Raw genomic sequence first — 14,403 nt, forward strand, 5'->3', positions numbered from 1 at the left:
TGTTTATCTTGTGGATGTTATGTTGGGATTATCAGAGGATGAGAATAGAATAGGTAAGACCAAAGCATCTTCTCTATCCAGGAAGATTTTTGTCTCTTTTCACCCTTGTAAGCAGCTTTGGAAGGCTACAGGGGAAAGGGGCAGATATGGGAATACCTGCTCAAGCAGCCAGAGAAGCTAAATGAAACTCGGGAGTCAGTTGACAGATGAGGCCACTAGCTTGTCTTTGTATCCAGCACAGCTCCAGGGGACCCTTTAACCAGGAGGTATAATGATATAATGATGGGAACAAGTGCAAGACACAGTCTGAGCTTTGGCTGCTTCATTTTGTTTGAGATTCGTGTGTGTGTGTGTGTGTGTTAGAGCTAATACAAGGCAACACTCCAGAGTAAATAGTTCTTGTCCCCCTATGTGATTTCTGAAATTCTATTTGGCTTGCAGTATTTCATGACATTTTTGTCCAACTCCATTGGGATGTGCAACTTTACGGCAACTATGTTGACAATTGCTAGACAGTTGCTAGTGTAAAGGTGCTAGTGCTTTAGAATCCTCTCTAATAGTGTGCTACTGGAAATAAATGTGCATATTAGTTTTGTGAATACTTAAAACCCATTGCCATTCCATTAGAGTTTTCACCAATGCTTACATGGTACCTGCATGTACCACATGACAATACATAAAAATGCCTTATTTTGTTAGAATCACTTTGACAACAGATTCTGTTGGGTGACCACTCAAAGTATCCCCATCTGTCTCGCCTGTTGCCCACTGTGGTGACCAAAGAAACCTGATCCTTGACTTTGCAGCTCCCCTTGCTGCTGGGTGTGGCTTATGACCTGATTCCAGTTAGTGAAAAGGTTTATGGGAAGTAGCTTTCACTTTTCCTTTGTCTGGTTGCAGAAGGTTAGGTTCCTGAGTACCTGAGGCCGCTGACACTGTGTTCTCTCAATGGGCTTTCTCTCCCTGAGTGTTGTCTAGGTTGGGGATGGTCTCTGCCGTCAATCCTGAAGGACTCAAGGTTTAGAGCAGTGTGGGCACCAAGAGGAGAGAAAGAGCTAGGGGAAGAGCAAAGGGGTGAGGATGAGGAAAGGGATGGAGTCTGACGGAAGTCTGGGGGAGGCCCACCCTTGGCACCTCAGGCTTCTTAGAGGTTCAGAGATGGACACCCAGGTCCACTCCCTCGTTCATGCCCTTGTGTGCCTTTTACATTGAGCTGGTCCTCTAACTGCCCTTTGCAGCCCTGGGCTCTGTGCAGCCTGACTCACAACTTGAGGACTTGGGTCTTTTGTAAGCCTTTTGGTCTAAGGGCAGGTTGTTGTAAAGACGGAGATAATACAGATAAAGAGTTAAGGGCTGTGCCTTGTACACAGTCAGTGCTCAATAAATGTTGAGTATTCATATTGTTACCTTTGAAGGTGTACAAATCTACCGGTGTACGGATTTTCTACCTTTATGAAAAGCCAAAGGCCCCATGGAGAACAGTTTTCATCCAGGTTAATGGAAACGTATGGTGTTTATTTCCTCAGTGGTTTGAGAAGAGAAAGAGGAGGTCACTTCGCAAAGATGATAGTGAGCCAAGAATTTTATTTTTGTGAATCTGATTTTTTTGGTAAAGGACTGTCTTCTACCAGAAATCAAGAATGGAATGAATACCCATCGTGTGTGTATATCTGCCTGTTCTCTCCTAACCTCCTCTTTCCCTAGGACTTTGCCAGCATCTGGCGGGTCCAGTAAGAAATGCTCTTTAAATCCGCTGCATTCTTCCAGAAGCCCAAGGGGTTTAACAAGTTCTGATTTTAGCTAAAACATATAAACCTAAAAAGGAAAAAGTACAATTTCTGTAACTCGGTTTTATTTTATTTTTTTTAATTTTATTAAATTTATTTATTTATTTATTTGGCTGTGTTGGGTCTTCGTTTCTGTGCGAGGGCTTTCTCCAGTTGCGGTGAGCGGGGGCCACTCTTCATCGCGGTGCGCGGGCCTCTCACTGTCGCGGTCTCTCTCGTTGTGGAGCACAGGCTCCAGACGCACAGGCTCAGTAATTGTGGCTCACGGGCCTAGTTGCTCCGCGGCATGTGGGATCTTCCCAGACCAGGGCTCGAACCCGTGTCCCCTGCATTGGCAGGCAGATTCCTAACCACTGCGCCACCAGGGAAGCCCTGTAACTCGGTTTTTTATGCCAGAAATCTTTGTGTGTTTGTCAGGTAACAAAGTAAAACTTGAATCTTTTGTTATTGGTTATTGGGCAGTTGATATAAAGCAGGATATTTGTTCAGAGATAAGAGTGGGTTGCCTTTAACATTTTATAAGGTCATGTTTTATTGAAGGAGTGCGTTTTACACTATCAGTATAAAGTTAATATCAGTAAACTTGAATTTCCAGAGTGAAGAGTATATTGAAAAAGTACAGTTGGAAAGAGGTAATTTAAAAAATTTCCCTTTAAGCTAAACATCTGAGAAGTAGAGAAAAATCATTAATGAAGTCAGAGATCACTTGGATATGATGAATTATGAACACACAGCACAGTGAAGTAATTTCATTCCAGCTGCTCATCTGTGGTCATAATTAAACTGGAAATTCAGCCTCCTGCTTTTTTTTGAGGGGGGGTGATCTTGTAACAGTGACTTCAGTCCCTAAGAATCAAATGCTTGTTTAAAAATATTTCTGGTACTCAAAGGAATAAATTTAGCTCAATAAGGCTACTTTTCTAAAATCATTCCACTCATTGTTTAAATTATTTTTTTTTCTATTTAATGACATTATAGGAGGTTTGGCTCAAATTTTGAGAAGCTCCTTAGAGGCAGAGGACAAAAAAATGTAGATTAGCATTGGTAAATCTTTTTTGATGGAGGATATAACAGTAGTTGAAATTTTGGTATCAGTTGAAATTCCAGAGGTTTCTAGAATTGAAGCAAGCAGCAGTGGGGCACGGGGAATACTCAGTTTATGATGGTAAAGTCAGTAGCTTATGAGCAAGCAGTGGAGAAAATCCTCACAGTTGAAATTAGGCATTGGCTACTAGATTCAGATCTGTTCTGTCTGCGTGTCTTGCTTGGCCACTTGCTGCTGTGAAGGACAAAAGTACTCCTTTCTGTGGTTGCTTAGGTGGGAAATGATATTGGGTAGGAGGGCTGGGGCTGGGGAGAGGTGATGGGAACCATTTCCTCCTCATTACCCACAGCATGAGACAGGTCCACATTTAGAGAAGGAAAGGTTCCCAGAAATCTTCACACAACAAGACCTTGGCATTGAAAACCTAGCATGGAGGCTAAGATACCTCAGCACCAAGTTTTGGAGCCCAAGGCAATGGAATATCAATAAATACAGTGAAGTGCCTGGTAATTCCACAGTAATTCACAAGGCCCTTGACAGCTCCCAGGCCTGTTGGTAACTCCGTATAGGACATATAAAGCATGCTCGTACCCTAGAGACGGGACGCTGGGCTGCTTTTCTGAAGGGGATGGAGCGCAGCTGTGCCTGGAGACCTGCTCTTTGGACCTTTGGCCCCGTGCAAGTTGTTGCCAGTTCACCTGCTGAAACTCAAAGCAGGAATCCTGGGTTGCATTTCATGTGTGCGTGGATGGGTTCGGGGAGGGCATGCACCTCAGCTGATGGCCAGTGTTTTATTTACAGATTCACCAGAACTTCCAGTTCTTTCCCCCAACTGGAAGCTAAGAGAAGAGGACGAGTTTTGTGTGAACTGCTGCTTGGGGGTAATTTGACCTCGTAGATGACAGCTCAGGGTAATCCTAGCCAGCCCCTGATCCTTCCAAAGGGGCTATGAAAACAGCACTTGGTTGTTGTTTATGCAAAATGAGGGAAGGGGCGTGTTTGGAGGGAGAAATTTTGCAACAGATTAATGCATGTCGAGCAGCTGATGTCAGCTGGCTGGTGGAGATTAACATGGTGTACAGCGCCCCTGTTGTCTTTTTACCTTAATTAATTAGATGAGACATTTAATATGTTGAAACATCAAGCCGAACATCTGGGGTTTTATGGGTAGTGGCGTTTATCCAGCTGTTTACTCTCCCTGCTTTCCGAGGAAGATCCATGCTCATTGGGTCCTGTTCACTCTTAAATTTAGTCAGTTCAGCGGCCACAGGATCCCTAACTCCAAGCGTTTTGATCGTGGTTAGAGAAGTGTCTCGTCTTCTGAGTGATCAACTTGAATTTTCCTCAGAAAGGAATTTGATATGATGAAAAGAGCATCTCAAGGAGTTAGCAAAACTGGCCCTGGCCCAGGTTTTACCACTGATTGTTCTGTGAGATTGAGCGCGTCTTGAATGCCCCCTTGGCCTTGTTTCCTTATCTGGGATATTGTGGGGAGGCGAATAATTTCTGCCCTGCTTAGCTCTTAGGGTGGCAGGAAGAAGGAGACCATATGGAAAAGCTCTGTGAACTGTGCACGTTTTACAGATTGTTCACCCAGCCACCCAAAACTATTTTAGGAAGCATGTAGGTGTTCCAGGCACTGTGCTTAGCTGGTTATATAATAGTGAACAAGATACCGCCCCACTCCCCACACCAAGGAGCCCAGTCTGGGCAACAAACAAGCATTCTGTAACACTGTGGGATAAGTGCTGTGATAAGAATAATTACAGTGTGCTCGGCATCAACGCAATCTTGGGTTAGGGGTGAGGTGGTGGGTCAAAGACAGTTATTATTTAAAAATAGGGATTAAAGAGGCTTTGGTTTTTTTTTTTTTTCTTTTTTTGGCAATGCCTGGAAGAGAGCCTTGGGAAGATTTGCTGAGCACAGCTGTTGGGTTTCATCTGAAATGCACGGGGTACTCACTCGATTTCTTGAGAAGAGAGTGAAACTCCGGTTAAGTATGTGAGCTTGCTGCTTTTTGGCTGGAGGACCCTAAAAGGCCACATGGGAACAAGCCCGGTGCAGCTGACACAGACTTCAGAGTGTGAGAAGGAAAGCTTCCTTTGGTTGCTGGCTCTGCACTTATCATCAGCTTAAATCAAGATCCTGTTTTGTCCCAGGTGGTTGGATTAAAGCCGTGTTGGCCTCGGGGAAACTCTTGCTGAAGCAGATACATGCTTGTTTCATGTAGGCCCTGCCTCTTAGGGATTTGTTTTAATATTTCTTTAATTAAAAAAATTTAAATCTGCAAAAATGAGAATAGTGATGAACCCCCGTCAATAATTATCTTCCAGCATCAATAATTATCAAGATTTTGTCACATTTGATTCATCCATCAATTCCAGGCGTCATGTCATTTCACCCCTACGTACTTCACCGTGCTTCTCTAAACGTGTGGACACTATATTATGTAATCACAATGCCATGATCACATCTACAGAGGATTTTTAGAAACTTGTTCTTGCTCTTTTTCCTCTCCAACATTTTATTATGAAAAATTTTGAGCAGAGTTCCCTGGTGGTGCAGTGGTTAAGAGTCCGCCTGCCAATGCAGGGGACACAGGTTCAAGCCCTGGTCCGGGAAGATCCCACATGCTGCCAAGCAACTAAGCCCGTGCACCACAACTACTGAGCCTGCACTCTAGAGCCTGTGAGCCACAACTACTGAGCCCGCATGCCACAACTACTGAAGCCCGCGCACCTAGAGCTTGTGCTCCTCAACAAGAGAAGCCACTGCAGTGAGAAGCCTGTGCACTGCAATGAAGAGTAGCCCCCGCTCACCGCAACTAGAGAAAGCCCACACGCAGCAAAGAAGACCTGACACAGCCAAAAAAAAATAAAAAATAAAAAAAAAATTTTTGAGCATATGACAAAGTTGAGAATTTGAAAGTGCACGGCTGTATATCCACTGCCTAGATGCTATCATCCGCATCGACACACCTCTCCATCTAGTCCTCCCATTATCCCTCCATCCATCTGTCAGTCCGTCTCGTTTATGTATTTCAAAGTAAATCACATACATCAGTAAATTTCTCCCCTAAATAGTTCAGCATTCGTGTCATTAACAGTTTAGTATTGGTTTCCTTTTTCGTTTGAGATAAATTTACAATGACATGCACAGATCTTGAGGTGTTGGCTGAATTTTGACAAATTCATGTGCCTGTGTAACTCCAATCCCTATCAAGATGTAGAACCATACCTGCGCCCCAGAAAGTTCCTGCATACTCCTTCCCAATCATTCTCTTATCTCTCTCTCCTTGTGGTAACCACTGAGCTGATTTTTTTTCTATTATAGGTTAGTTCATACTGTTCCAGAATTTCATATAAATGGAATCATAAAGTATGCACTCTTGATTCTGTTCACTCAACAAAAGTGTTCATGGGATTCATCCATGCTGTTATGTGTCTGCTGCTTTGTGGCTGCAAGTAGTTTGCTTCTTTTTATTGCTGATTAGTATTCCATTGAATGATGGATGATACCACGATTTATCTATCCTCCCATTGATGGATGCCTGGGCTGTTTCTATTTTTTGGTTATATGAATTAGCTTCTTTGGATATTCTTGTCCAACTCCTTTTTGTGAATGTATGGCTTTTATTTCTTTGGATAAATTCCTAGGAATTGAATTGCTGGGCTGGGAGGTAGGCCAGCATGTAGGAACTGCCATAGCTTTTGCCAAATTGGTTTGGACCATTTTACATCCCTACCAACAGTGAATGACAATGCTGGTACTCTACTTAGCCAACAGTAGGTTTTGTTAGTCTTTTTAATTTTAGCTGTTCTGGTATGTGTGTAGTGGTATCTCATTGTGGTTTAAACTTGTCTCTCCCTGATGACTCATGATGTTAAGCACTTTTGTATATGTTTATTGTCCATTTATATCTTTTTGTGTCTGTTCAGATTTTTGCTTGTTACTTTTGTGTCTTTATTGTTGAGTTATAGATGATTTTATATATCCTGGATAACAGTCCTTTGCTAGATATCTGTTTTGCAAATATTTCCAAATGTGTGGCTTGCTTATTTTCTTAAATGTATCTTTGATGAGCAGAAGCTTTTGACTTTGTCTAACTTAACCAATTTCTTCTTTTATGGTTATTATTTTCTGTGACCTAAGAAATCTTTGCCTTCTACTCTTACAAAGGTATTTGCCTGTGTTTTCCCCTAAAAACTTTGTAATTCTAGCTTGCACGTTAGGGTTTGTTGTGATCCAGCTCAAATTATGTATGTGTGTGATTTGAGATTGGGTCAAGGATTTGTTTTTTTAAAACCAATTTCTAAGCTATGTTTACCTAGGAAGCGCCATGCCACAAGGGTAAACAAATATGAATCTAGCCACTGGGTTTTCTTTTTAAACAGTTTGTTAGGTGTGCTGCTTGCTCAGGCCACAATGGACACGACTTAGCTGCATATGGTACTTGCCCCTGTTCTTCTTGCCTGCTTTCAGCAATCGAGTATCGAATGCCCACCGTGTGCCAGGCACGAAGGCAGTGGTACCCAAGACCCGCCTGCCAGGACGTCAGACTGAGCAGGGGGCTGCCAGCATGTGGTGTGAGAATGGGGGGATGAGCAGAGTGGCTGTGATCTGATGAGGGGTCTGGGAAGTCCTCCTGGCAGGAGGGATTTTTGAGCTGAAATCTGAAGGCAGTGAAAGGGGTCAGGTAGGACTAGGGGTCTGGGTAGAGTGTTGTCAGGGCTGGTGGGGAGGAGACATGCCAAGTTGGAACAGCCCAGGTGGCACCTGCCTTCCCCCAGAGCGTTGGTTGTCTAAGAGGTGGAAAGAGAAGGTGCCTTGGTGATTGGCATGGTCCTTTCTGTGTGTCTCTCCAAGACTCAGTGGGGCCATTGCCAAAATGCCTGCCCTGTGTCTCCTCAGGATGCCTTGACCAGTTGCACCTTCTTGAAGAGGTTTCCTCAATTCATCTATTTTTTTTTCACCGAAGAAACTCTTCTTCCTTTTGACTGCCAAGGAGGAAGGGACAGGGAGAGCCCCTGGGGTGCTCTTCTGTGGCTCTGAACATAACTGTCTGCTGCTCTCTCCAGGCTCTTGGCTTTTCAAAGGACCATTGGCTCTCACTGACTGCCCTCCTGCCCACTCAGCCTGATGGCTACATGCCCCAGCAGAGCTCCTCTCATTGGTGCCTGCCATCCCACAAGGCCCTCTGCCTCACAGTCTGCTGAACCAGAGTATCTTTCTCAGAGCTTCTGAGCATTGCCGCATAAGGTCCTAGTTGGGCCCCTCTCCCTTGGCATCACTACTCCTTGGAAGCGAGTCTGCACTCTTTTCTAGCTGCCCCTTCAACACACTCCCTAGAGTGCCCTGTGCATGCCTTGAACCTCTTCATTTCATCCGCTTTCTTTCTCCTGATGCCTTTGTGTCCTGGGTCAAGGCCACCAGACTGGTGCTGCTCAGATTCCCATCTCTCCTCTCAAATTGTCTCTTGAACCCCGCCCGCCTTCCCCCCCTTAATCATATCTCCTCTGTAGTCCAGGCTCTGGCTCCAGCAATTGTTTTTGCTCATCAAAGAATCCCTGTCTGCTACTCTGTTCCTCTACCTACAAAGATGATCTGATTTCACTTCTTTTACCCAATAGCGCATGAAGATAATCACATAGTTTACAGTTCTTGTGTATGTCCTGGGTAATTTCTTGAACTCCTGTTGGACTTTTCCTTGTTGGTTTTGTCACCAGGTTTTTCAGCATGGTCTCTCTCCCCTCCTGCACTTCCTCAGCGGCATCCGTTCCTTGGATCCAGCACAGCCACTCTGCTGAAGCTGCTTTCTACTCACCATGTGACATTTTTCTGAGGCATTCAACTGTTGAACACTTAAAATCTTTTCTTTGATCTGTCACCGAATTTTCTTCTTTTTGTCAGTGTTTTCCTCCTGAGACTTCTTTATCCTGCTTCCTAAATGTGGTGTTCTTCAAGATTTTGGCCTTGTTTTTATTCCTTTTTTCTCCTCTTGGCAACTTTATATTCTTATGGCTTTGTTGTTTCTAGATGTCTTCCAAACGTGTGATTCCTGTAAGTCACCACTTAGGACATTTCCACCAGAATTCCCTCCCTCCCTTTCCTTGCCTTTTGTTGATAGGTTCATTCATATATTTATCACCCATCCCCACTTCCCTACCCCAGCACCCTTGACAGGCATGGCTAATCAATCAAGACGGTCATCCTCACTAAACTTGGCTGTGACCTATGAATTTTTCAGTATGGATCCCAGGCAGCCACTGCTAGTTGGTACATCAGTTGCATCTATCTGTCATATTTGTACCAGATGGCCCTGCTTTCTGTTACCCAGAATCTGGTCCCCTGAAGGATTAGTCACCACCAAAGGTTCAGTTTATAATCCCTGCCCAATTTCCTAGCACCATGGGCAGGGTATAAGCTGGAGTTATTCAGAGTTCTCACAATGCAACGTTTCTTGAAAGATCTAGGTAGAAGATGTAGGTAGGGGGAACGTGAGTCGTCTTAAGATTGGTATGAAATATATCTATGTATGTTCAACAGTGGTCTTATTTTGCAGTTCATAAAAGCATTCTCACTTATCCCTTTGCCTCTGAGTATATTCTAAATAGGAGAGAACAAAGTTTAGTAAACATTTTAGAAGTTTATAAGCTACTGCAGGTAGATACACATGCACGTTGGGAAAAACACCGGCTTTGTCCATCCTCAGAGGCTAATTGGGTTGGCTTTGTGAACCGTTCAGGGAGAAGACCGTTCCAGAGATGTAGGTCCTCCTCTGAGAGGACCCTGCCTCTAGGATCTCAGAGTTCTTGTTATTCCAGATACCCTGAAATTGTTCTAAACCGTCGGCATAGAATGATGACTTTTTGACTTGAGGTTTGGTGATGGTTGGCACCTTCGCCTCTTCTAGACCAAGAATGCATTTTCCGCTGTAAGTGTTTTCCTCCCTCGCATGGCAGCTGTGACAGGTCACAGGCTCCCAACTACCGGACAAAAGGAAAACTGGGCTGCAAATCCTTGAAGAGTCTGCACTTGGAGTTTTAAGTCAGGTTGTAAATGGAAGTCAATTATGTGGGAGGTGGTGTGGGACCCGGGGTGGACGCTGCCGCTGACCAGCTGTGTGACCTTGGCCAGAAGCTTGGCGTCCCTCCATCTCAGTGCCCACATCTGCCTGACGAAGCTGAAGGGTTGGCTGATCTTGAGGGTCCTTTGAGACCTGGCGTTCCATGTTCTTTGTTTTCCTGGTTGTTACTGTTATGACTTTGTCTAATGAGACTGTCTTGTTTAGACAGTAAAGAAAGTTCTGTGGAATGATCAGCGTTTTGAAAAGCAATTGGAATTGCATCTATTTGTTGGTTTATATTAGAATGGTTTTGGGGTCCTCGGGAAAGAGGAGCACATCCTGTCCTGGAAGGCTGAGTGTAGCTAGGGGGATGGGGAATGGGTAGGTCTAAGAACTGCCTATTAATTGTCTGCCCTTAGGTTTATCAGAGCAGCCAGGAAACAGAGGTGTTTGGTACAGGCTGGCATCCCATTAAGCCACACAGTGTATGGCTGTGATTAAGAGCACAGGCTTTGGAACCAGGCAGAAGACCTGGGGTTCTAGTCCTGACTTCATTACCATCTGGCTCTGTCACCTTGAGTGAGATCACATCTCTTAAACCTCAGTCTTGATGTTTGTAAGATGAGGAAAGTAAGAGTGCTTCCATCATAGCGTTGCTGTAAGGATTAGATGGGATGAGCTACAGAACTCTTAGCCCATGTGGTGTACAGTAATTGCTCAGTAAACATAGCCTCTTAATCAGAGCGCTTGCCTTAGACTGGGCTAGGCGTTTTTCCTCTGGTGTCTGAGGAAAAAGTCACACGATCACACTAAATGGTAGAAGTTGTTAGTCACAAATTACAGAGGAGGAAATCGAAGTTCAGAAGAGTTAAATAATGTCCTCCACATTACACAAGCAGTCAGTGCCAGAGCTAGGATTGGAAACCTCCATCTCCCTGCCTCCAGAGTCTCCTTCTGCCATGCCCTCTGCCCCCTGGAGTGGAGAGCCCTTCTCACTGCCCACAGCAGGCTGGGCTCAGCGGGGGATTCTAAAAGACCATGGGAGAGGCAAGACGAGTCACCCATATCCACCGAAAGCTGTTCTGCTTACAAACAGGTTGGCTTCTAAAGAACTACTGGAAGTTCATTTGTTTGAAAAGTCCAAAGTTATATTCTAGTAGCTACTGTTCATGCTGCCTCTTGGGGGCAGGAAGAATTACCATGCTTTCCCCCTGATGAACAGCTTTGTTTGCAACCATGAAAATTCTTAACCTGAAAATATATAAGTAGAGGACCATGCAAGGCAGAGCAGAAGGTAAAGGGTCCTGAAAGAGGTAGGGACACTACACCATGCACAGTCAGAGGAGAGAAAGTCACGGCCAGTAGCAGGGCACAGTGGGATCATCAGTAGCTTCCTGTGGTGGTGGTGATGGCGGTGATGGTGGTGGTGGAAGCAGCATTCAAGATGGGCCTTGAAGGAAGGGAAACATGTTGGAAAAGTGGAGGTGGCAGGAAAGAGAGCAGCTACAGGGTGCATTCCAGGTGCATAAAACTGAAGCTCAGTTCTGTAGAGTGAGGAGATAATGAAAAAAATCCTCTAACTAATTTTTCATGTCTTTTAATGCCTTTGATTGTGTTACATGAATGCAGGTCAGAGAGTCTAAGAGGCAAATACCCTATTTGTCAACAGAAATATTTCTAAGCATCTTTGTCTTTCCTCCATCTGTAGGGGAGCTTCCAGCACCAGGGTGCTTGCAGTTCTTTTGTCTGTACCTGCACTTCCCAGTAGGGAAGCCACCGCCACATATGGCTGTTGAGCACTTGAAATGTGATCATCCTGACATGTGTTGTCAACGTGAGACACACACTGGATTTTGAAGACATAGTAAGAAAATAAAATATCTCAATTTTTGGTATTGATTACATGTTGAAATGGTATTTTGGATAGATTGGATTAAAGGTAAAATATTAAAATTAAGTTCACCTGCTTTTTACCTTTTTAATGTGGCTACTAAAATGTGTCATTTAAAATGACATGTGTGGTTCTCATTCATGGCTTGCCTTCTGTTTCTATTGGATGGTGCTATTCTGGAGGGACTTGTTATGTACGTAAAGTTCTATCATCCATTCTAGGGTCATCTGAGTCCTAGATGGCTTTGAGCTGGGTGCACCTCAGGAAACATACTTGGTCATTCAGATGTGATGGAGACCTAGGTTCTCTCTATGGCTAGGTTACATACATGGTTCTCTGAGCTTATACTTCATCTGTGTAGTGGGCACGTTAGATCAGATATTTTCCATGGCCCCTTTCAATTAAAAAATTCTATGATTCTAGCTTGGTGTCAACTGTTAACTTTTTCTGGGTTCCATTGAAATGTCTCTACTGCTCCCTTTACCAAATGTCAGAAAAAGTCGGGATTATTTCCTCTTACTTGTGGTCCTTTAGTAATTCTTGGAGTGGAAAGACTTCAGAGTTCTGACAGATTAAGGAAACCTTACTCTCCTTCTCTTCTCTGTCTGTTGGCCCATCTTGGCTTGTTTCAGTGTGCTCCTGAGCAAGGTGGCCCACCAGCTCCTTTAAAATGGTACAAGCATCAGAGAGCTGGGAGAAGAGGTCTCTCCTTTCTTTGGTTCATGACTGTTAAGACTGCTTTTGAATACCTCATGCATGGTGATCCCACAAACTTTATTTAGACACTGTCTAGGTCCATAAAAACTGAGAATCTGATCTGTATTTTCCCTTTTGGCTCTACTAATGTTAGAACAAATCAGTCATGTCTTTGTAAATATCTTTCTTTCATCAGTTCATCCTCTTATACACTGTCCATCTGCTATTAAGTAAAATATATCAGGTATTGGGCTAGTTTCCAGAACACAGAAGTAGAAGACTTGGTCCTTATCCTTGAGGAACTCCTGGATAAAGGGGTTCCACCTTTAAACTTCACCAACAAGGTGAATACACGGTGCTTCCTGTCTTGAGAGGGGCATTCAAGCTGGGGTGGGCACAGGTGAGGAAAGAGGGTGGCGCCATGAGCACACTAGGCGATGAAAAGTTGACTTTCGGTTGAGCGTTTTTGATGTTTCAAAGTGATACAAGGTCTTAGTTAACTACCAACATGTCAAATAAATAAAATCTGCCCTATAAATATATATTAGATGTAATTCCATTTAATGGAACATCAATGTCTGGATGCAAGTGTGTTGCTATACTGAAATCCCCTCTTATAATACCAGTTGCAGTGTATTTTCTTGCCATTTATTTTTCTTTTGGAATGAGCCTTTACAATATGTTACATTTTTAAAAAGTAACAATACGGAAAGGGGGTTATATAAAAGCAAAGTTTTACTGGTTTAAAAAACAAGGGCACTAGAGAGGGAAAATACTGTTAGGCCTGTGGAGTCCACTTTATTGCAAGTGCCTGAGTCTAAGTTACCCTTAATAAAGTCTTGATTTCTCTCTCAGAGTATGGGTGAATAAAATACATCTGCAGAGGTATTTTTGGGTCGCCAGCATTTCTTGGCTTTTGATTTGAGGTTTGTAGGAATCCTAAAATGATAGGGTACTAATTGGCCCAAATTGAAATCTCAGATAATTGGACTGATTCTGAGCATAGAAATGGTAATAACGTCTACCATATACTGTGGGAAATGTGTTTCTTAGTAAACAAAAGAAAGCACTCATTTGTGTACTTATGCTTAGGAGATACTTCATTAAATATCTATAAAATATAAATATGGATCTTTGCACATTAAATGCCAACAACGTACATTTTAAAAAAAGGAAAAGGAAACTTTTCAGTGTATTTGACACTGAAATTCAGATATTCGTATCATAAGGACTGCATTTTATGGAAAATTTTCTTGTAAATTAGGAAAATAGAAAACATTCACCATGAACCAGTAGTACTTTTATAATAGCAAAAGTGAAAAGTAAATATAACAAATTTGTAACATCTTAAGTTACCCTTAATAAAATCTTGATTTTTTTCTCTCAGAGTGTGGCTGAATTATCTGCAGAGGTATTTTTGAGTAACCAGCACTTCTTGGCTTTTGATTTGAGGTTTGTAGGAATCCTAATCTGATACACAAATCTACACGTGAAATGAAAATAGGGATAAACTTGTTCATATGCAGCTCTATCCATACGAACCATGCAGGTGTTGACCATTTTCCCCGGGGGGGTCGGGCGGCGGGGCGGTGGCTGGAGGTTGAAGAGAGGCACACAGTAATAACAGTGGTGGCAGCAATGTTTATGTAGAGGGTTGAACTTAACAATGGGAGCAGCACGCTAATTGTTGCCTAGAAACCAGCTTTTGATTGGAGCAGTGATGAGTTCTCTGTATGTCTGTTTCTTTTTCTCTTTTCTCTGATGTGCTGCCCCAGAATACTGTGTATCTTAGTTTCTGTAATCAGAATCAGTTTAGTGTAAAACATTTAAAAAAATTCTATGCCATTTCTGGATATAACTAAGTTGGAGATCACTAACATGGAGGTTTTTTTTTTTTGTTTTTTTGTTTTTTTTTATA

The 14,403-nt window shown here is 43.1% G+C and overlaps 1 protein-coding gene across 1 annotated transcript in view; it reads left to right on the top strand.

Moving 5' to 3' along the window:
* Positions 1 to 346: 346 nt before the first annotated feature.
* SAXO1 (stabilizer of axonemal microtubules 1) overlaps positions 347 to 14,403 on the top strand; it is a 46,597-nt gene continuing 32,540 nt past the window's right edge. The window contains exon 1 of the mRNA XM_082401682.1: positions 347 to 14,369. The gene's annotated coding sequence lies outside the window, so the exon portion shown is untranslated. The remainder of the gene's footprint in view (positions 14,370 to 14,403) is intronic.

The sequence above is a fragment of the Balaenoptera borealis genome (genome assembly GCF_965194805.1).
Source record: "Balaenoptera borealis genome assembly, chromosome: 8".
NCBI lineage: Eukaryota > Metazoa > Chordata > Mammalia > Artiodactyla > Balaenopteridae > Balaenoptera > Balaenoptera borealis.